At 43.0% G+C, this 21,248-nt stretch overlaps 1 protein-coding gene across 1 annotated transcript in view; it reads right to left on the bottom strand.

Moving 5' to 3' along the window:
* Positions 1-7,304, bottom strand: part of cdh5 (cadherin 5) — a 32,612-nt gene extending 25,308 nt beyond the window's left edge. The window contains exon 1 of the mRNA XM_035173493.2: positions 6,391-7,304. The gene's annotated coding sequence lies outside the window, so the exon portion shown is untranslated. The remainder of the gene's footprint in view (positions 1-6,390) is intronic.
* Positions 7,305-21,248: the final 13,944 nt, after the last annotated feature.

Below are 21,248 nucleotides of genomic sequence, written 5' to 3'. Positions count from 1 at the left end.
ACTTGATGCATTGATGTAATTTTACGTTTGCGTTGCAGCGTCTGAGCTCTGATTCAGTCACTTGCCCCAAATTCTTTGACTGGATTATGTTTGTTGCTGAAGAAAAGGTCTGAATTGTGACTATGAGTCCACAAGAAGTGTCCCTTTCCTCTTTTAAATCCTGTTTGTGGACATTTTAGTGTGTGTTAATATTTGACTTAACTTTAGGCAAGATGAGTGGAACTTGTTTTATTTCCCATCCTCCATGCATCATCCATAAAGTGTTACCTTATAGTTGTCTATACTAATAATTTCATTGAAATAAAATTGTCTCTGGTCTCCCATAGTAGACTCACTTGAATATTTCTTTCTTTAATTTGTGGTACCAGTTGTTTGTCATGAAACTTGTCATAGTTATTGTTTGCATTGTTAGCCAGTGAAAACACTGGGCAGCAGCACTTCAGGGGCCAATCAGATTTCCCCTAGATCCGCCCGTGATAGCTTTTTTTCCTCTCACGTACTTCACAGTGAAACACAGCTTCTGTTGGACACCAGTCATATTTCCTGACTGTGTCCTTCTCATCACCCTGTCTCCGGGTCGGTCACATCCTTCCTCTCAACAAGTTCTAGACAAACAGAGTTATCTCACTCCGAGATGAACACGTACGTTCTCACGCAGCAGCAGCTTCAGAAAACTATAGAAGAAGTTAACACTACGAAGACTGACCAGGAAAAAACAAAACAAGCAAAATGTGTCGTCTTTGTTTTAAGATGAATTGTCACATTTAAAATGAACTTTGAGTTATGGCTTCAAACTCAAACTCTAAAAGAATTAACATGCAAGAATGGAACAATCTGGATTATTACACAAAACTGAAGCAGGAAAATACTTCATCACAACTGAAGCTGTTTAACAGACTGAGACTTAACAAGTTATTAATAAGTTAACCAGTGTTACATGAATCAGTCACTCAGTTCCTCAGTACGTTAAATTAAATGAGTCGATCACTGTCATTGGTTTGCTGTCTTTAGTCGGACATGTTCTGTTGTACCTCTGCTCAAGCCGAGCAACACACAAGCATATGAATCATTCCAACTTAATTAAAAACTGTTCTGTGACGAGCTGAGATTAGATTTGAGGGGAATTAGAAGTTCCCGTTGGTAATAAAAGATTCAAGATTGCCTCAATAACATTGATTTATGTTAAATAACATGTCTAGCCCAGAAACTTTAGAACTTTGTAATGGCTGTTTCATGTTTTGGAGCATTTATCCGTCGTGGGATATTACAGGAAATTTTTTTTTAAGAACATTGAAAAAGATGTGACAGCTTGAAATCTTTCACTGAACTCACTAAACATACTCCAGTACTAGAAAGTTCCCAGTTTTGATTTGTCCGAATGTTAAAAGTGAGAATTTAATAATAATTAATACAGTGGACTCATTGTATTGTGAAAAGTAATGTACAACAGATGGTCGCTAACAGAATTACAATGGTTCGTATGAAATCTTACGAAAAGTTATACACAAATTTCGTGTGATTTCCCACGAAAATGTACAGCAATACGAACAAAGTGGTGGAGATCCCTTTATTCTTGGTGGAAAATGTAATGTTTTGGCGAGAAATGTGGGTTTTAGTTTCACTATTTTCAGTGAATCTATATGATATTTGGTTTGTTAGCTATTGTGAAGATTTTTCACGTTTCTGTCGTATCCAAGGCTGTTGCTATGGACGCTTATTAATATACAATCATCAATATATGACCAAGTGCATGATGTGAAAACAAGCCTGAATTAAGAGAAATGAATAAAAAGCCTCAGATGTAGTTGTAACAGACGTTAAATATTTAATATGTGTTCATGTTGGATATTACAGTCACTATAATATGTTTCAAAGTTATGGCACGTTTTAAATTGTGAGACAACAATGGTGTCACCTGTCACATGCCACGTGTGCCCTGACTGTACGTGTCCGGTACAGTAACGTGTTAATCACACTTATCAACTTATCGGTTCGTCACTCAAGAGTCTTTGATGACAAACCCATCGGGGGGGACATTTTCCCAAAAAGGGCATTTTTTAAAAACGGCGTTTCCTCCTTCAAGGTCCAGCGTCTCACCCCTCCCCTTTTATCAGCAACAGGAAGTGTGTACACAATGTCTTCTGGGGTCAGTTAATGAGGACACATCATTAGCGAGTGGACACACCCTTCCTGGTATTCAGTCCCGCTGCTGTTTCTGTCCCCAAGTCGCACGTCTCAATCTCTCTCTCTCTCTCTCTTCGTCCACTCGTCCCGTCTTGACTTTGTCTCCTGTTCGTCCTCTCCGTCATTTCAGCTCAACTTAAACTCCACTTTCTCCCTCGTTGAATCTCTCAAGGTGAAAACTGCGTCTTGGTTTTTTTCCACAAAGTCTATTTCTGTCCTCTGTCGATCAGAACGTCTTTTTTCCTTTTCTCACCTTCTCTTGTTTTCCCTCCCTCCCTGTCTCTCTCTCCACTTCACCTTAAAAAGCAGATTTAACACCTTGTAAGAAGGCGAGAAGGATAAACACGATAACAAACCCTGTTCACTTTAACTTCTGTACTTTTGAAATCCTTTTAATTAGTATAGGTCATCAAATGATGTATGGAAAGCGACAGGAAAAGAAGTAAATTAACCTAAATTTTGGTTTTAAATAAGATTATATATAACTTTCGTTTGCACTGAAAGTTGTTTCTTTTTATGATTCGCACTTTTTAAAATTCCATCTCCAGAGCGTCACGCATGCAAATCTCACACACACAGGATTATACCAAGTTATTTACCACATAATTTATCGGAGGAATCTTTTCCGAGGTGGGAAGAAATAAAGAACAGGCAGGGAGTATCTGTAATTACATCTGTACGTTGTCCACAGGCAAAGAGAAACCGAGTGTGACGGAGGAGCAGAAACAGACACGGAGATACAGTTGTCATTCTCCGGGATGTTTTGAGACTGGCAGACAGGTCTGACCTAGTTTGCGATGTACCAAAGGCTAAAGCGCAGAAACGAAGTCAACAAGACTTCATAATCCTGGCGGTTGCTGAAGGGTCAGTGAAGTTCGCCCAAAAAAGTCTTTGTTGTGAGTTGTAAAGACATCAGTGAAAATTCCCCCTGTGACGAAATCCGTCTCTCCTTCATTCCTTCTGTGTCCGAGTGTCTGGATGTCGTGCATCATATCCCGACATCTCATGGTGAACGCGTCCTCTTCTTTTTTTAATTATTTAAACAAAGGACAGGACTATTTATTTGAATAACGAGATCTCAATGACGGTCAGACAGTGACTCACATCTCCTCCCCGGCAACAAAATAAATTAATTTGTGATTACAGGATGAATCTAGACACCTCCAATGTTTCAGGGATTAAAATAGTAATAACAAACTAAAGAAATAGACAGAAATAAAGATTAGAGACGTTGTCTTTATGTGTCAGAGCCAGAAAAACAGCATCAATCATTAACTGACTGATGAATATATACTTTTGTAAGAAACTGATTTAAAAATGTCTTTGTCGACGACTGTGGCAGCACAGGGAGTAACATGGCAACTCCTTTGTCTTACATCTCGATAACAAGGTTGTACTTTTACTTTCTTTTTGCACAAACTCAAAGATGATGTGTCAGTTGGTGAAACTGTGGCTGAAAGAAAATGATCTCAATTGGAACTAGAAGGACAGCGAGTAGAAAGCGTGGATCACACAAGGCCAAATTGTCGCCTTGAATTCCACCAAGCTGCACAAACGTATAGAAAGTTTTTTTTTTACAAACTAATCAACAGATAAACGGACACGGGTGAAAACTTACAGATAACTGCTCATCATATTCACTTTTTCCAGAGGATAATCGTGACTGATCTTGTTGGTTATGTTAAAAACAAAGCACACTATGATGAGGCTAAAATATCCTAAAATCATCCAAATCTAAAATCCCGACTCGTGCATGCTCCCCGGAGGATGGACTCCTTGGACTCTCTCTTTTGTCTTTCAAGTAAAACTCCTCCACTCTCAGGCCAAAACGTCAAATGTCAAGTCTCAAACAATGTCAACTTTGTTTGGAGATATCCACGAGCTGGATGGGTGTGAAGTCAAGGTCCCCTGAGGAAGAACCCGGTTAAATTTCATGATAACATGACCTTTTCCTCTCCGATAGTTTTGGGCACAAGCCTGCTGCATAATGGAACAGCCTGACTGACGTGACATTTGCTCAGATATCCCCTGAGGCAGAACCTGTTTAAATGAGAGGATTCTGGGTATCGAACCATCCGAGGTTCAAATGTTTAATTTGTCCTCGTAACTTTCAGGACGTGCAACAGGAACAGGATCATGACTGTGGTGATCTCGCTCTCGCTCCAGCATTTAAGTCGTACGTCAGCCCCTGTGAGCCCCGGACGATCTTTAAATCTCTCTCAACATGGTGTCTCTGAAACAATTTAGCGGACTTTACTTTTTAACTCTACTTACCCTAAATTCTAAATTGTTTATTTGCGTACGTGAGAAGTGATTCCACGGCCTCAGAGTCCGCGATGTGAGGCCGCCGAATAGCGCGGTCGAGATTAAAACAGGTTTAATCACAGAGCAGCTTCTAACAATCTGTCTGCCAGCAAGTCACACTAGCAACCGCTACACACACACGCACGCACACACACACAGACACACACTCGGTGTCCTCGCTGACACTCTGTCATGTCCCGGAGTGTGATCACGCTCTGATTGGTGATCAAGCGCTTTTGAGTTAATTCTATTTTCCTTCACAATCAGACGAATCAGATTTTATTACAGCGAGCCGGGTATGAATGATGTCGGCCGGCTTTAGAACCGACAGTAATGACCCACAGTCATCTGAAAATCATTTAAAGCTTGTTATCCTCATTGGTTTTGGCTCAGCTGACAGAGCCCATCTGTGCTAAAGGCAACATTTCCAACTAAATGGCTTCAAATAGTAAAAGAAAAAAGCCCTAAATATGGAAAAATACATTTTATTTCCTCTATAAAAATGACTGATCACATGGAAGTAAATCCAGCCTCCTTTTGTTGAGGCCTGCTTTTACAAAGACACACTGCAACTGCAGGACGTGCTGATTGGCTCTCGTTAATGAGTAAACGTTCAAATTGTCCAATTGACTGGTTTACAGCGATCAATACATTCCTCGGTACGTGTTTCATCTTCTTACATGTGGCGAATCTTTGTCATTCAATGTATCATCTCATTCAGCGTCCACAGAGATCTGAATGTGAAAACTGATTTTTAAAAAGCAGGTATGGAGAAATGTAAAGTTGTTCAAATACATATTACGGTGAAGATGTGGTAGAAACGCGGAATACAGGTCAGCCACTGCAAATAAAATGGTAACTGGGTCTTTCAGTAGTAATCAGTGACTTCAGCCGAGCTACCATCGCCACAGCTGGACAGCCTGTCAACCACTCTGACATGTATCTGAATGAACGAGCGGCTGTAATCGTGTGTGTGTGTGTGTGTCTGTGTGTGTGTGGGAGAGAGAGAGAGAGACAGGGAGGGAGGGAGGGAGAGAGGAGGGTGAAGTCTCCCAGATGGCACCCAGAGGATTTTCCCTGACAGTTCCCTCTCCAGGAATTAGACCACTGGGTTTAGTTGCATCAACGGCTTTTCGACGTAACAACCAAATCAAATCACCTCTGTCCCCTCGGGGCCACGGATCAAGATCCGCAGAGAAAATCCACCTCCGCTAAGAAAACTGTTCTGAAATGCACACGCTCGACATCATCACAAACACGAGCACAAGCGGGAAAAGCATCGGAAAGACGATGAATAACCTGAAGTCTCAACAATAAATGCTCTTTAGAAACACACAGATCTTATTCTAAATTGTAAATCGCTCAGGAAATATTAAATGTGCATCATCAGTAATAAAAAAGCTTCAACTTGACATCTGTTTGACAACCACAGTAACATGGAAACCTCTTGAAACGGACGGCTGAAAACCCTTCATTTTTTTTTCTCCCACTCTCTGTCCAGAGATCATCCCGTATCGTCCTAATGGCCGCAGCCGTCTGTCTTCAGGAATGACAGTCCGGCCTCTGGGGGGGGCAGCGGTGCTCAATTACAGCATTCAAATCCACACCGAGCTGTCCGACATCATTGGCATAACATATGTGAAAAGTGACAGCTTTTCCTTTAAGGGTTTTCACCATCATTTCAGGTTATTTCCGCAGCTTCTCCGAGACGGTTTGACCGGTATTCATGAGCGTCTCAGCCCTGGAGGGACTGCGAGAGTGGCCTGGGGTGTTTTTAAGCAGATCTGGGTTATGTCTTCTGCCGTCAGAAGGAATGATGGGATTTATGTTTGAGTGTTCTGCTATTTCAAAACACCTGTTAATCTGAATGTATCTCTATGGCAAGAAAAACAGAAAACTTACCACAGAGAAGAGTCCAAACCCAGCCGACGATCGGACCTTTGCTTTGGTACGAAGCCCAAACCCCTGCAGGTGTTCCCTCGCTCAGTCAAACTGTACTTGGCAGGCTCGGGTGCAAATTAGTGGCTTGTGGTCGTAAACCACAACAGAGGGTCAAACCACCGACTGACGCCCGTACTTCCCTCTTCTTATCGTCAGATGTAGACGGGACCACAGCAGGTGACGTTTCTCTCTCCGCTCGGGTTTCTGTAGAAAATCCTTTGTTCAGACCAGGTGATAAAGTCGGTGATGAGGTTGGATCAGATGTTGCCTCTTGAATATCCCAGAACGACAGAGAGTCGAAGAAATGTGGGAACAGAAGCAGGTAGAGCTCTAATCCTTTAGAATAGAGTTTTTCGTCAAAGAGGTTAAACTCTAATCCTTCCAACTGTTGAGCTTTTACCCAAAAATGTCTGTATCCCTCCTCGGGTTGTTGAGGTTTTTCCCTCAGGTGAGAGTCCAACAGGTTTTTTCCGCGTCTCTCTTGCTCTTTCTATTTTTTCTTCCTCTCACCTCCGATGTTTTTTACTCATCCAGTGGCCAAAAAAAGTGTTGAACCGCAGCTGCGTGGCTGCAGCCCTCTCTCACTCAGGTCACTGCCCACTTCCCCTTCCTGTTATCGATATCAGCCTTCTTTGCTCTCCGCTACCGCTCCTTTTCCTGCCCAGGCCGGGTGAAACACAGAAGAGAGAGACGGAGCGAGGTACGAGGAGGTGTGGTGGGATTTGGTGGAGAGAGACAGGAGAGGGAAAGAGAGAAGCAGCAGAGAGGGAGCGCATGTGTCAAAACAGCTCAAAGACGCTCGGAGAGGCAGAGAAAGCAGCCGGCGCATGTTCGTGAAGCAGATGGAATGAGTGTGTGAGAGAGGGGAAGAAGAGAGGGAGGGTGATGGAGAGTAAGGTGAGAGAGGCGTTACTTCTCAGTCCGTCTCGGAGAGAGAGAGAGAGAGAGGGAGGGAGCAGCGACGGAGAGAGAGTAGGGGGAGAGATTTATTATTCATGTGTGTGAGATAAGGATTAAGTTAAACAGGTTATTGGGGATAATCCTCAGAGATTTCCCCACATGAGGCTAGTAAATATTTCAGGGGGCTGACTTTGGCGAGCGAGTGTGTGTCTGTGTGTGTGTGTGTGTATCTGACAGAAAGATCTTGTCTAAGCCGGTAAATGAGATGAGAGGGGGCGCCTTGCACACACACACACACACACACACACTCTATCTCCCCCCCTCCTCGTCTCTTCAGGGGGGAGTCGGTCATTGGTAATTTGCTGGATTGGACAGGAAAGCCGACTTGTGTGTTTTTACATGAAACCTCTCCTGTGGCAACAGCAGTCCTCTCTCCCTCTCTTTTACACTTCCACCACTCCCTCTCTCTCTCTCTCCCTCCCTCTTTCTCTCTCTCTCTCTTTCTTCTCACTCCCCTCTGTTTACTCGCTCTCTTGTTATTTGCAGTTTCAGCTCAGCTCTACATTCAGCATTTTCATTAAGGCTCGGAGCAATATTGTCATATTTTGGCTTGAAAAAATAAAAAATCAACATTTACTTTAAGTCCCCTAGTAGCTGTGTATGGAAGCTATAGTCTCTCTCTCTCTCTCTCTCTCTCTCTCTCTCTCTCTCTCTCTCTCTCTCTCTCTCTCTCTCTCTCTCTCTCTCTTCCAGTGCAGTGATTTGTCAGAACCACAGCTTTATACAAAGTCTCTCTCCTGGTTTGTTCAACACCCTTAAAACAACTCATCTCTGTTCTTAAAGAGTTTTTTTTGTTCCTTCTCGGTCTTTAAAGTGACTTGAATGTAACTCCAGATCTTTACCTCAGTTAGTATCTATGTGTTTGTAGATAAACCTCCTTGCTGCTCCGAGTTTCCTTTAACAAACACACAAACATGTAATTGTTTCCTGTTCCCAACGCTACACATGTTGTGATACTGGAGTAATTGAGGCAGACACATTCAACGCCCGAAAGCGACTCGCAGGAGGAGCGGATTGACCACGATTGTACATGTGCTGGTGACGTCACTAGAAACCAGAGTCGAAACGGCAGTGATTGTGGGCGGAGCCACTGTGACTCGCTCTCGACCAATCTCGATTCAGTCTCAGCCGTCTTCATAACATCAAATAACTAATTAAAATCTCATTTATCAGAACTATAAGAACTTCCTAAAACTACACGTATGGACAGGGATAAAACATCGTCTTTCTGAATCCGAGACTATTGTTCGAACTATTTCTAAGATGTTTTGTATAATATATAAAAACAGCGTATGGACATGTGAACAAGATTGAAAATTCAACGTTCATTGCAGGCAGGTTCACAGGTTCAGTCCCTGTTTGTTTTGGGATGCTCCTGCATGCTGGCGGCACAATTCACATCCTGCAGAGTCGACTCGTCAACAGTTGGCAGCGGTGACACCAACAAACATCGCAGGGTGCAAGCAAACAAAAACAGTGAAGAGGAAAAACTACTGGAGAACGTGGATGTAGACAACACGGCTTCATACTTGGTTAATAAGGAACTCAACACGTTTCTAAGACCTCAGGAATTTGCCGGTTGAGCTTGGGTGAGTAACGATGTTTGTTTAAAAGAAAACTCGTCAAGTTCGAGGGAGAGAAGTGTTTAATGGTAAAAAGAAACCAGTGTTGACTTTTGGGAGGAAACTGGACTCTCCCATGTCCCATGCTGTGTTCACCCAGTACCGCACCTTGACCTCCTCCAGAGCTTCAGTGACGTTAGCACCGTGCGGAGCGCAGCGGGGAGGGTGTTAGCAGACAGCGCTCCAGCTGGCAAATAAAAAACAAGAGCGAGCACATGTAACACGATTTCAAGTCCACCTGACAACCATCTCCGAGAAGATGGAAGAAGAATGATCAACATGTCGTGATTTACTCTCCTGCTGCTTGAAACTTCTACTCAGAGGTTTTTTGGCATCTCACAGGATCCGTCAATCTCACGGCTTCGGATTCAGATTCTGTTTTATTGTCTCGTGTGAATTATTGGTTGTCATATTTTAACAACATCATGGTAAACTTTCTTCTCCGGAGTTGCGTATTTATTTTTATGCCCCTCTTTTTTTTTCTCCTTTGTTTTATTTCCCCCCAGTGAAGAGAACTTCTCTCGGTGTTGTTACTCTTTTACGGTCTTTAGTATTTTATAAATAACTGGGCTGTATATAAAGTGTCACCTAACGTAAACTGCTTCGTGGATATTATTAACGGTTTGTCTATAAATCTTAAAACTGAATAAACTCTTGTTGAATTGAGCAGAGACAGTGAAGTATGTGTGTTTTTAAAAAGAGGAACAAGATATAGGGAATAAAAATAGAACGTTTTTCCTCATGTCGGCTGTCGTGTACGCGAGTGATGGTCGTCCCGCGAACAAACAAACGCTTCGTCACAAATATGATGGAAACTCTCTTGTTTGCACGTCTCTCTTTCTTTACCCCTCTGCGTCTCTCTGTCATCCTGTCTTCCCCCCCCCCAAAAAAAAATAAATAAATCCTGACGCTCTTGGCCTACTTTCCTAAAAGACTCTTTGGCACTAAAAATTGCATCCTCGCTCCAGACATGACATGTTGGGGAAACGGGTGATATTCCCCCACTGGTGGTTTGACTGGAAGAAGGCCGCCGGGAGCGCAACATCAAGAAGAGGAGGACAGAGAGAGAGAGACGGAGAGGAAGAGCGAGAGAGAGAGAGAGGGAGAGGCAAACGTCTAACATGACAGATTTTTTTTTTACGAGTGCTATATCTGCCTAAAGGATTCACTTTCATCATTTACAGCTACAACACTTCACGCATGAAGGTCGGAATGAATCCCCTAATAAAGTTATGAAAGGGAAAGTTTAAAGGGGACATAGCATGCAAATTCCACTTTGTTAGTGCTTCTACAGGTTAATGTGGGTATCTGGCTCATGTCTACCAACCCAAAAACTCTGGGGAAAAAACACTCGCACGTTTTGTTATAGTTCCTCTAAGTCAGAAACGTCATGCTTGAGCGATTGATATGCTTTCCTGGGTATTGTGTCTAACAATACACTGAAGTCTCCCTGTCTTGATATTGATAATTTATATCATATAAAATATGTAATATATGAAACAGGGGGAGGGAGCTGGCTCATTAGCATTTAGAACAGGCAGTCAAACAGTCGCTCGTGACTGTTTATACAGGGTAAAAGGAGCTGTTTTAAATGATCCTTGTGGTATTTAAGTATGTTACAGACATTTCATTAAGACCCCAAGGAACCATATCAACTTGTGGTAAAATGGGCATGCTATGTCCCCTTTAATAGTTTAATAGCACATAAATGAAAAGAGAGAAATGCTAAAAAGATATATTTTTATTTGAAAAGATGAAGGTTGCACTCGAACCCGAGGTTTGTCCCGATGTTACAAGCTCGACAAAAGGGTTCGTGCTCGATTTCACCTTGAAGCCGCAAAGATTTAACAAACATTTCATCCAAATTAAAAGTGTTTTGTCACAAATTGCGAGACTGTGCTAAAAATCTCAGATAAATGGATAAAAGCGGTTCTGCATTAAAATGCCGCACGCCCATCTCATGCCTGGGAAATCAATGCTTATTACCGCGAGAGCCGATCGCCAAATAAATTCAGCGCGCGCGTTCAGTCACGACTCATTAGTCGCACTGCAACACAGTTTGTTTATCGCCTAACCGCCGCATAAAGGCCATTTAGTCAGGCTTTATGTAAATGTCAGTCAGTGAATTTCGGCATCGTGATCAGAGCGGTTCAGTGGATTCTTACAGACTTTCCTCGCTGCCGCTGCTGCTGCTGCTGCTGTTGCATCAGAAGCTCCGTTCGTTCCCACTGAGAAGCTGTGTTTGTTTAGTTCCACAGTCAGTCGCAGCAGCTGTTGCATTTGGGTCAAGCTTTCTGGGATCATTAGATAAACTTCACTAAAATATGCAACATCACGCGTGTAATTAGAGGCCGTCCTGTGATTCTTTCTGTGATCCTCGCTTTTTTGTGTTTTGCATATTTTTCATTTTATTTAAAAGAGAATAATGTAATCATAATTTGTTTATACACTACCGTTCAAAAGTTTGGGGTCACTTAGAAATTTCCTTATTTTTCAAAGAAAAGCACTGTTTTTGTCAATGAAGATAACATTAAATTAATCAGAAATACACTCTATACATTGTTAATGTGGTAAATGACTATTCTAGGTGGAAACGTCTGTTTTTAATGAAATATCTACATAGGTGTATAGAGGCCCATTTCCAGCAACTATCACTCCAGTGTTCTAATGGTACATTGTGTTTGCTAATCGCCTTAGAAGACTAATGGATGATTAGAAAACCCTTGAAAACCCTTGTGCAATTATGTTAGCACAGCTGAAAACTGTTTTGCTGGTGAGAGAAGCTATAAAACTGGCCTTCCTTTGAGCTAGTTGAGTATCTGGAGCATCACATTTGTGGGTTTGATTATACTCTCAAAATGGCCAGAAAAAGAGAACTTTCATGTGAAACTCGCCAGTCTATTCTTGTTCTTAGAAATGAAGGCTATTCCATGCGAGAAATTGCGAAGAAACTGAAAATGTCCTACAACGGTGTGTACTACTCCTTCAGAGAACAGCACAAACGGGCTCTAACCAGAGTAGAAAGAGAAGTGGGAGGCCCCGTGCACAACTCAGCAAGAAGACAAGTATATTAGAGTCTCTAGTTTGAGAAATAGACGCCTCACAGGTCCTCAACTGGCAGCCTTTAAATGGTACCCGCAAAACGCCAGTGTCAACGTCTACAGTGAAGAGGCGACCTCGGGATGCTGGCCTTCGAGGCAGAGTGGCAAAGAAAAGCCATATCTGAGACTGGCCAATAAAAGAAAAGATTGATATGGGCAAAAGAACACAGACATTGGACAGAGGAAGATTGAAAAAGTGTTATGGACAGACGAATCAAAGTTTGAGGTGTTTGGATCACACAGAAGAACATTTGTGAGACGCAGAACAGGTGAAAAGATGCTGGAAGAGTGCCTGACGCCATCTGTCAAGCATGGTGGAGGTCATGTGATGTCTGGGGCTGCTTTGGTGCTGGTAAAGTGGAGATTTGTACAAGGTAAAAGGGATTTTAAATAAGGAAGGCTATCACTCCATTTTGCAACGCCATGCCATACCCTGTGGACAGCGCTGATTGGAGCCAATTTCTCCTACAACAGGACAATGACCCAAAGCACACCTCCAAATTATGCAAGAACTATTTAGGGAAGAAGCAGGCAGCTGGTATGCTGTCTGTAATGGAGTGGCCAGCGCAGTCACCAGATCTCAACCCCATTGAGCTGTTGTGGGAGCAGCTTGACCGTATGGTACCAGGAAGTGCCCATCAAGCCAATCCAACTTGGGAGGTGCTTCAGGAAGCGTGGGGTGAAATTTCTACAGATTACCTCAACAAATTAACAGCTAGAATGCCAAAGGTCTGCAATGCTGTAATTGCTGCAAATGGAGCATTCTTTGACGAAAGCAAAGTTTGAAGAACAAAATTAATATTTCAAATAAAATCATTATTTCTAACCTTGTCAATGTCTTGACTATATTTTCTATTCATTTTGCAACTCATTTGATAAATAAAGTGTGAGTTTTCATGGAAAACACGAAATTGTCTGGGTGACCCAAACTTTTGAACGGTAGTGTATATATATATAGCACTCCTCAGAACAAAGTTAAAAAAGTGCTTCACACATAAAAGACAAACCAGTAAAACTACATAACAACAAGTTAAAATGCGGTCGTGAAAGAATTACAATAATACAAACAAGAATTAATTGGTAAAATCAGGGCAAATGCAAAATACAAGATACAAATATGTTTTTAAGCTTTGATTTAAAGGAAGCGACTGACTCAGCGTTCCGTTTATAACTGAATACACCGTTTTTTTTTTAATTCAAGCATTTGGGAGGACTTGTTTAATTTGTGTTTCACAAAATGGAAGTTAGAATAATTAGCCGTCGCTTTCCAAGATGTGTGTCGCTGATCCCCCACGTGGGTCCAGAAACAAACCCGGTGTTTCCGCTGGTGGCTGATGTGGCACAGTGGGCGTTGTTTTGTCTTCTTCCACAATCCTTTTTGATTTGAAGTTGAATTTTTTGACACATTCAGAGCAGAGAAACTTTATGCTGTGAAAATGTTGTGATAAATTGAGTCACGGCAAACAAAGGGAAAACTTTTCCCGTGACCTCGGTTGAAAAACGTCATTTTTAGTTTCATCAGCTTGAATTGTTATAAAACACAGATCTGGAGATGGGACGTTATTCCCCACTGTGTGTGTGTGTGTGTGTGTGTGTGTGTGTCAGTACTTTCTGTGTCAACACAATGCTTCTCTACATGTGTGTGTGTCTACCGTTTTGTGTGTGTGGGTGGGTGGGGGTAAATCGACAAAGATCCCGGAGGACAAATGATGAGGAGATGATATCTTGTGAAGTGTGCCCTTTAAAAATAGCAGGGTCGCTGTCAACATTACTTGGCTCTGGATGAGCTTGTGTGTGTGTGTGTGTGTGCACTGCTGCATGCCACCATGATCTATGTGTGCGTTATTGTGTGTACGTGACCACATGCGTTGCTTCACTGTATTTGTCTGACTGTGTGCGTCGACAAGCAACAGCTATTAGAATCTGTCATCACGCATGACTGAGCGCTACATGCCCTGTGTCCCTGTGTGTGTGTGTGTGTGTCGCGCGTGCTGTAATAAACGTGTGTGTGTGTGTGTGTGTGTCTGCAGAGAGGTATGAGGTGCATGTAACTGGAGCTGCTGTGAGTGATGTAAATGGTAATGTGAAATACTGCCTGAGGGTGACACAGACAGAGAGAAAGAGAAAGAGAGACAGATAAAGGGTTGAGGGGATAAAGAGGAGGAGAGAGGAGGAGAGAGAGGAGACAAAGGAGCAGCAGCTATAATACTAATAATATTAGTGTTTGCATTTACAGTATGAAATATATAATTGATTGCACTTCCTCTATAATCACGTTTATTTGAAAGAGCCCTTTAAATTTCAATAAGCCTTATAGCTATAGTAGTTACAGGTTTCTAGACGTACTTCCTACCGCACAGTGGCTGTTAAACTATATTTAGTTTTTTTTTTTACCATGAAGATGCATGAATTATTCTCAGGGAAATCGGTCCCTTTTGTCTGGATCCACACTGAAATGTAAAGCGTTCTTTCTCGGGCCCATTTTCCATTGTTCCACCAGGATTCTTTGAAATCCTGCAGGCAAACAAAGACAGGGGTGAAAACATAACCTCCTTGCTGGAGGTAATATTAATGATGCCGTGAAAAATACTCCATAACACCATTTCACTGCTTGTTCTACCAACTGGATGAACATGTAGTCACCACCTCCTTAACCCATGTGACATAGTCGTCATGTTAACCACCATTTAGCCCTGCATGTGCCGTCACTCCTGGCAGATGTGTCCAGCTGTTCAACAGAGGGTCACAATGAGGGTCTTTGACAGATGTGATTATCACGCAGCAATTTGCCAGGTATGTGAAGGTGGGAAAGTAAGCCAGCATTTTAAAAAACAGATCATGTCACCGACAGCCAGTCAAGAAATGTGGTCCCAATCTCCCCTTGTGCTCCCGACTGTAGAATAATGACCTGAGAAGGGTTTTTGCAGGTGAAGCTGACATTTCACCTTTTGGATGTAAAATGGCACAACGTCATATTCTTATCGTAGTGGACATTTTGTGGTGGTTAGCACGTGGTTAGAATCCCAGTTTGGTCGGGTCGTTCTGTGAGGGGTTTGCATGTGAGAGTGGTTTGTCTCTGTGGGTTGGTCCTGTTATGGACTGGTGACCTGTCCAGGGTGAACCCCACCTTTCACCCAATGTCAACTGGGATCGACTTCTGCTCCCCCTGCGACCCTCAAAGGAATAGGCAGTGTAGATAATGGAGGGAAAGATGGATAGATGGATGAATAGTTCGTCCTGGACCCAGAGGCAGACCCAGAACTTGCTCAGGATCCCCCAGGAGGAGCTGGGAAGTGTGGATGTCTGGAACAACCCTGCTGCCTCTGTGACCCAGTCTTGGATAAGCATAAGTAAACCTCTGTTTTATCAGATTAAAAGCTGCTGAGAAGGGTTTTGATTTCCGTTGAACCTTCTGATAAAAACTCATGGATCCCCTCTCAAAGCGATACTGGAACACATCAACTGTCTCTCCCGCACCTGATGCAAGACGCCACCCGTCACCGCAACTCCTCGCATTTTTTAACCATGTATCATTCATCCAAAAAGCTGCCTCGCACGGCCAAAAACCTGCTTCTATTTCAGTTTGGCAGATGAATGCTATTTAAGTGGCAGGTGATAAGAGAGGAGTGGAGTAGGTGTCGAGCGTTTGGGAGAAATATGGATGTAAAGAAGGGAGGGATTGGTGCTTAGAGGATAGAGCAACATCTCTCCTTCACACGCATGCACACACACAGACACACTTACAGACGATTTATATGCAACACCCCCATTAAAATCAGGAGATAACGACCCTACAAATTTCTCCCAAACGGACTCTCCACCCCGCTGCCTTGTCCTGTTCCACCGCCTCGTCTCTCCCCCACCTGTCTGTCTGTCTGTCTCTTATTGCGCCTGTCTTTCATCAGCCCCTCCGCTCTGTGGCCGAAAAACCTATCAGAGGTTGAATCAATGACGAGACGTCTGCGGGTGTCTCTGTGTGTCTTTGGGCGTGGATGTGTGCGCATCTTAGATCTTAGCCAGAGAAGTGTTTGCACATTGTAAAAAAAAAGAAATGTGTGTGTGTGTGTCTTCTCCCTCATTATGGAGAGATTTTGTGATTTAATGTCCTCTGCCGGAATCTCATCTCTGTATTTCATGAATCCAAAAGTGTGAAAACACATTTACTAGTGTGTGTGTGTGTGTGTGTGTGTGTGTTGTGTGTGTCTGTGAGGCAGCTAACTAGTGGATGCTTAATAATGCAGCGTTCTCCCGAATGCCTCTCCTCCCCAACAACATCCTGATTAGCGATTCGGGGTTTGAAAATGTTAATGCTTTTAACACAGTCACTGCTCATTCACATCAAACCGGAGGAAAGAGCAGGACTGGGGAGGCTCTCGCACACGGAGACAGATCTGAATGGACATGGTTTCACCAAACCACAGAACGTGCACAGAGAGACAGAGACATGATAAGAGACTCACAGAAACATAGGGACCGACAACATGTGGGCCACAAACAGCTGGTTAGGAAAGAGGTTTAGAGGAGAACGGCTTTTCATGTTTATTATTCATTCGTGGGTTTTAATCAAATGATTCTCCTGCTTTTCTTTCTCGTGTATGTTTCAGTTATGTCGTTACCTTCGCCCCTGTCCATTTGTTGGTTGGTTGGTTGGTTTGTTCGTTGGTTGGTTGATAGGTTGGTTGGTTGTGGTTGTTGATTGGTTGGTGTTGATTGGTTGATTGGTTGGTTGGTTAATTGGGTGGTTGCTTGGTTGGTTGGTTATGCTTGGTTGGTTGGTTGTTGTTGCTTGGTTGGTTGTTTGGTTGGTTGCTGGTGTGTTGGTTGGTTGCTTGGTTGGTTGGGTTGTTGGTTGGTTGCTTGGTTGGTTGGTTGGTTGCTTGGTTGGTTGCTTTGGTTGGTTGCTTGGTTGGTTGGTTGCTTGGTTGGTTGCTGGTTGGTTGTGTGGGTTTGGTTGGTTGCTTGGTTGGTTGGTTGCTGGTTGGTTGGTTGCTTGGTTTGTTGGTTGGTTGTTGCTTGTGGTTGGTGGTTGCTTGGTTGGTTGGTTGGTTGCTTGGTTGGTTGGTTGGTTGGTTGGTTGGTTGGTTGCTTGGTTGGTTGGTTGCTTGGTTGGTTGGTTGCTTGGTGGTTGGTTGCTTGGTTGGTAAAAAATATCTTAATGCAACGTGATTTTTGTGAGAAAAATAAACAACAATCTTGAACACGATCTGTAATTTCCCCTCTTACCACAGAGGTAAGATGAGACTGTGACCCGGAAGGTCCAGTTGAGTCCTTCTTCTTACGTGGCCCAAACAGGAAGTAGACAAACATGTGCTTCCTGCTGATACGCACAATGTCGTCAGTCTTTACCTGCCAGTGAAGAGCTTCACCAGGAAGCCATGTTGCGGTTGGCGTTTGTCCGTTTACCTCCCACCAGCCAGTCCGAGTGGAGCGAGCAGCGACCAGCGTGCGATCACTCACTTCCCCCCCCACCACCGAGCACAGCCAACAGATTAGATACAGGGAGGAAACTGCCCGGATGACTTCATGCAACCAAGACTCCCAGGAAATTCCTTCACATTCTACTAAACCAGTTTACTAATTTACACCAGAGACAATAAGAGTTCACCACCACTGTCTGTGCCTAGTGTTAGACAACAAAGACACATCGGTTCAAACTAGATGAAGGTTGAGGTTTGATGATGTTCTGATTCCAAAACATCACCAACGCAAGTGGATATTTGAAAGATAGAAAGAAATATGTTATCCGAACATTTACTGAAATTAACATTGACGTGAACAACTTGTAGATTAACAGCGTGTGACCCATAGCCAATGTAAAACTGGAAACAGGACGTCTTAAATGACCACATGTTAAAGTGTTACTTAATCTTTTCTATATAATTATAAAGGGATGAGATCTGTATACCTAAAGAAACTAAACCCTCCTTGGTGGAGGTAATTATTTTTGGGGGTTAGGGTTGTTTATTAACAACACCAATCCTGTCTATCCATGACGTTCACATTTCTTTACAATAAGTTTATCTGTTTATTGTTTAAATCATAGACAAATGCCGATATCTTAACATTTTATTTAGCACAGCATCTTACAGCCGCAGTTATCAGAGCAGCTCGACTCTTTGTTTACAGGCGGAGGGAGCGACGCTCGACTTCTAACATGAGGCAATAGAAAACCAACTCACACTGCAGCACAGAGCATTAAAATGCAGGAGCGTGAAACTGCTTCTTCTTTTTTTTATTTTATCCCCCCCCCTCCTCCCCGCCCCTTGTTTAAATTTTTGGGCAGCGCTCAGCAAACAAGGTGAAAAGAATGAGCTCCTGATTTCCAGCACAAAAAAAAATATGGAAGAAGTGACAGAGAAAGACTTTATCTTTTTCAAATGACTGAATTCAAATGAACTCACAGTGCAAGAGAAAATGTGTTCAGTTTAAACAGCCTCGGGCACAAAGGGAGAAATAAACATGCGCCGCACACTTGCTTTTGTTATTCCCGCTTGTCTTTTGGTTTTGGAAATGGAGCATCTTTACAGAAATGCTTCATGCTATATTCATTCTGCGTCTATATATATATATTTTTGTTATTTTCTTCAATGTATCTCTGCTTGATTTGCCAGCATTGTGATTTTTTATATGTGTTTTTTTATTTTAAGGCACAGGAACATTGTTTGTCTAGGACCCATAAGATGTTCTTGGCATCGCCGAGTCCCCCCGGATTCAAATACCTGCTGAATGTGTTTGAAAGGTAAAAAAAAATGTAAATGATTTTAAAATACTTCCAAGGTCGCGGCAGCGTGTGATTTCCGTTGACACCCGCTCGTACGGCGATGATAGAGCGAGCATCAAGGTTAAACTGGTTTGATGTTTTCAGTAGGTGATCTCTCTCTCTCTCTCCTCGGCTCTGATGATGCAACGTCTCCTCACTCCTTGCCAGCCGGTGCTAACCAGCGCCCAGACTCCAAGCAGGACCATCTCCCCTGTGTCTCTTCCTCCTATTTCTTTTCTTCTTCATTGGTGTTTTTCTCCTCCTGCTCGGGATTCGAATGCCCTCCCTGGAAGCACGCGAAGCCAAACAAATCTGACGGGGTTGTTTATCAGACGCGCTCGAATGTCAACTTGGCAAAACCCGCAGCTATGGCTGTTGTGTGGGGAGGAATGAGAGTAATTACACAGACTGACAGACACAAACACACATGAAACGCGTGCAAGAAATGCAACAGTGCAATCAGAGACACAAACACACACACACACACACTGCGTTTTTTAATAAATAGACTGAGGCGATGCTTTCATGTTTTCTCCGTTTACTGTATCACGAAGCCGTTAATTGCCTCTCTCGTTTTCCACCTTGCTCTCTCGTTACTTTATCTTTCTTTACCTCGTTCCTCTTGTTTACCCCTCTCTTCTCGTTTCACCTATTCCCCCCTTTTCCCCCTCTCTTTTTCCCCCTCTTTTTCTATAGTTCAAGGATGGGAGACTTCAAATTGCCACTGAGTTTCATCATAGAAGCCCACTCTGCTCTTACTGCCCCTGTTGCCTCCTGCCAAACACACAACCACATGCGAGTGCACACTCAAGCTCATCCTAACATGCAACCAGAATCCACATTTCAGGGTGACTATCAACAAATCCATGTGAGGGAGGAAGCTCGGCAGAAGACAAAGAAATGTGGAAGTTTTGTGTTTGCAAAGAAGCGGAAAAGAAATATTTATTGAAGCGGCTGCCGCACACGAATCAACAAAAGCACACGCAGCTAAAGAGAGAGATATGAATGGCTGGAACACAACATGCAAATGTGTCTCTCTCCCTCCGGCTGCAGTGAACCACTTTCTACACAAACATGCATATATATAAACCCAATTGAAATGCAGGTGTAACGACTAAATACTCCTCCACCTCAAATTAATGCTGGAGGTCGACGGGGGACAGGATTCACCTTCCAGCACCGTTCTGATTATTAATTTTACAGTTTTCTATGCAACCAGGCATTGTCAGATTCTAACTTGCACTTATTTATGGCGGTATGGCAATATTTCTCTTTTGGGGGGTGTTATATATTTGTATACAAATTTAAACATCAGTCTAATTGCAAACTGCACTGACACTGGTTGTCAGGTCGTCCGATTGGAAGCCACAACTTCAGCTTTCATGGTATTCTGCCTCCTAAGAACATGAGTTGTCATAAGTGATATATTTTGACCCAGTGGTAGTACTGACAAAAAAACTGTACAAAACTGACATGGTTCATCCTCTGGGGAGCTTAAAAGCACTGAGTAGTATCAAGGCAATCTGCCCTTGATGAATTTCCTCATCATTCAAACGTTATCTCGTCAGTGTCCCTCTCTTCTTCTATTATTCAGCGATGTCTCAACTTCCTGCAATGGGTCTGAAAGTCCAAAAACGTCCAGACTTCAAATGATCGGAACCATGGTTCAGTTTGATCCGGACCCAGACCTCCTCTTTTGGTTGGACTACATTTGGTCCTTTCACAAAACCTTTCACACCCGATATTTTGGTCCTGAAACTGAAAATCTGGACCAAACAAGTTGAATGTGAAAGTTTATTTAACGTTTAAAATCACCAGTTTGGGGAATTTTTTTAAATAGCTCATCATCAACATCCCACAACTTGAAAACTCAGCATAAAGCTTCAGTGGTTCAAACTGCACCTTGATCCCAGGAGTGAGGTCACTTCATTGTTGTTGCTCGCTCTGAAGGAAGCTGGTCACCGAGCTGACGCAGACCTGAACGCTTTGTGCGTTCACTACAATGTTGTGGCATTACACAGCGCTCACACTGTCGGCTATCTTTAACACATGATGTGAGATTTCCATGGAGGGAAATGACATCAAAAGTCACATCCATTAAAGCATTTCTCAGCTGTGTGTGTGTGCGTGTGTGTGTGTGTGTGTGTGTCTGTGTGTGTAGTCTAGCCAATCCTTAATCAGCTCTCTCCAGTCTTTCCCCTGGTTTCCCTAGCAACAACCCTTCACTTCCTTCGAGTTTCCTCTAATCTGTGTACCCGTGTGTATGTGTGTGTATTTGTATGTTTGTCGACATGTGCATGTTTTAGTGGGTTTGCGTTCCCATTGTCCAGCTCCTAGTTTTCAAGGGGCCGTTAATGGGGGAGTTCATTGTGAGAT

The sequence above is a fragment of the Hippoglossus stenolepis genome, chromosome 12 (assembly GCF_022539355.2).
Source record: "Hippoglossus stenolepis isolate QCI-W04-F060 chromosome 12, HSTE1.2, whole genome shotgun sequence".
Lineage (NCBI taxonomy): Eukaryota > Metazoa > Chordata > Actinopteri > Pleuronectiformes > Pleuronectidae > Hippoglossus > Hippoglossus stenolepis.
This window is presented reverse-complemented; position numbering and strand designations above follow the sequence as displayed.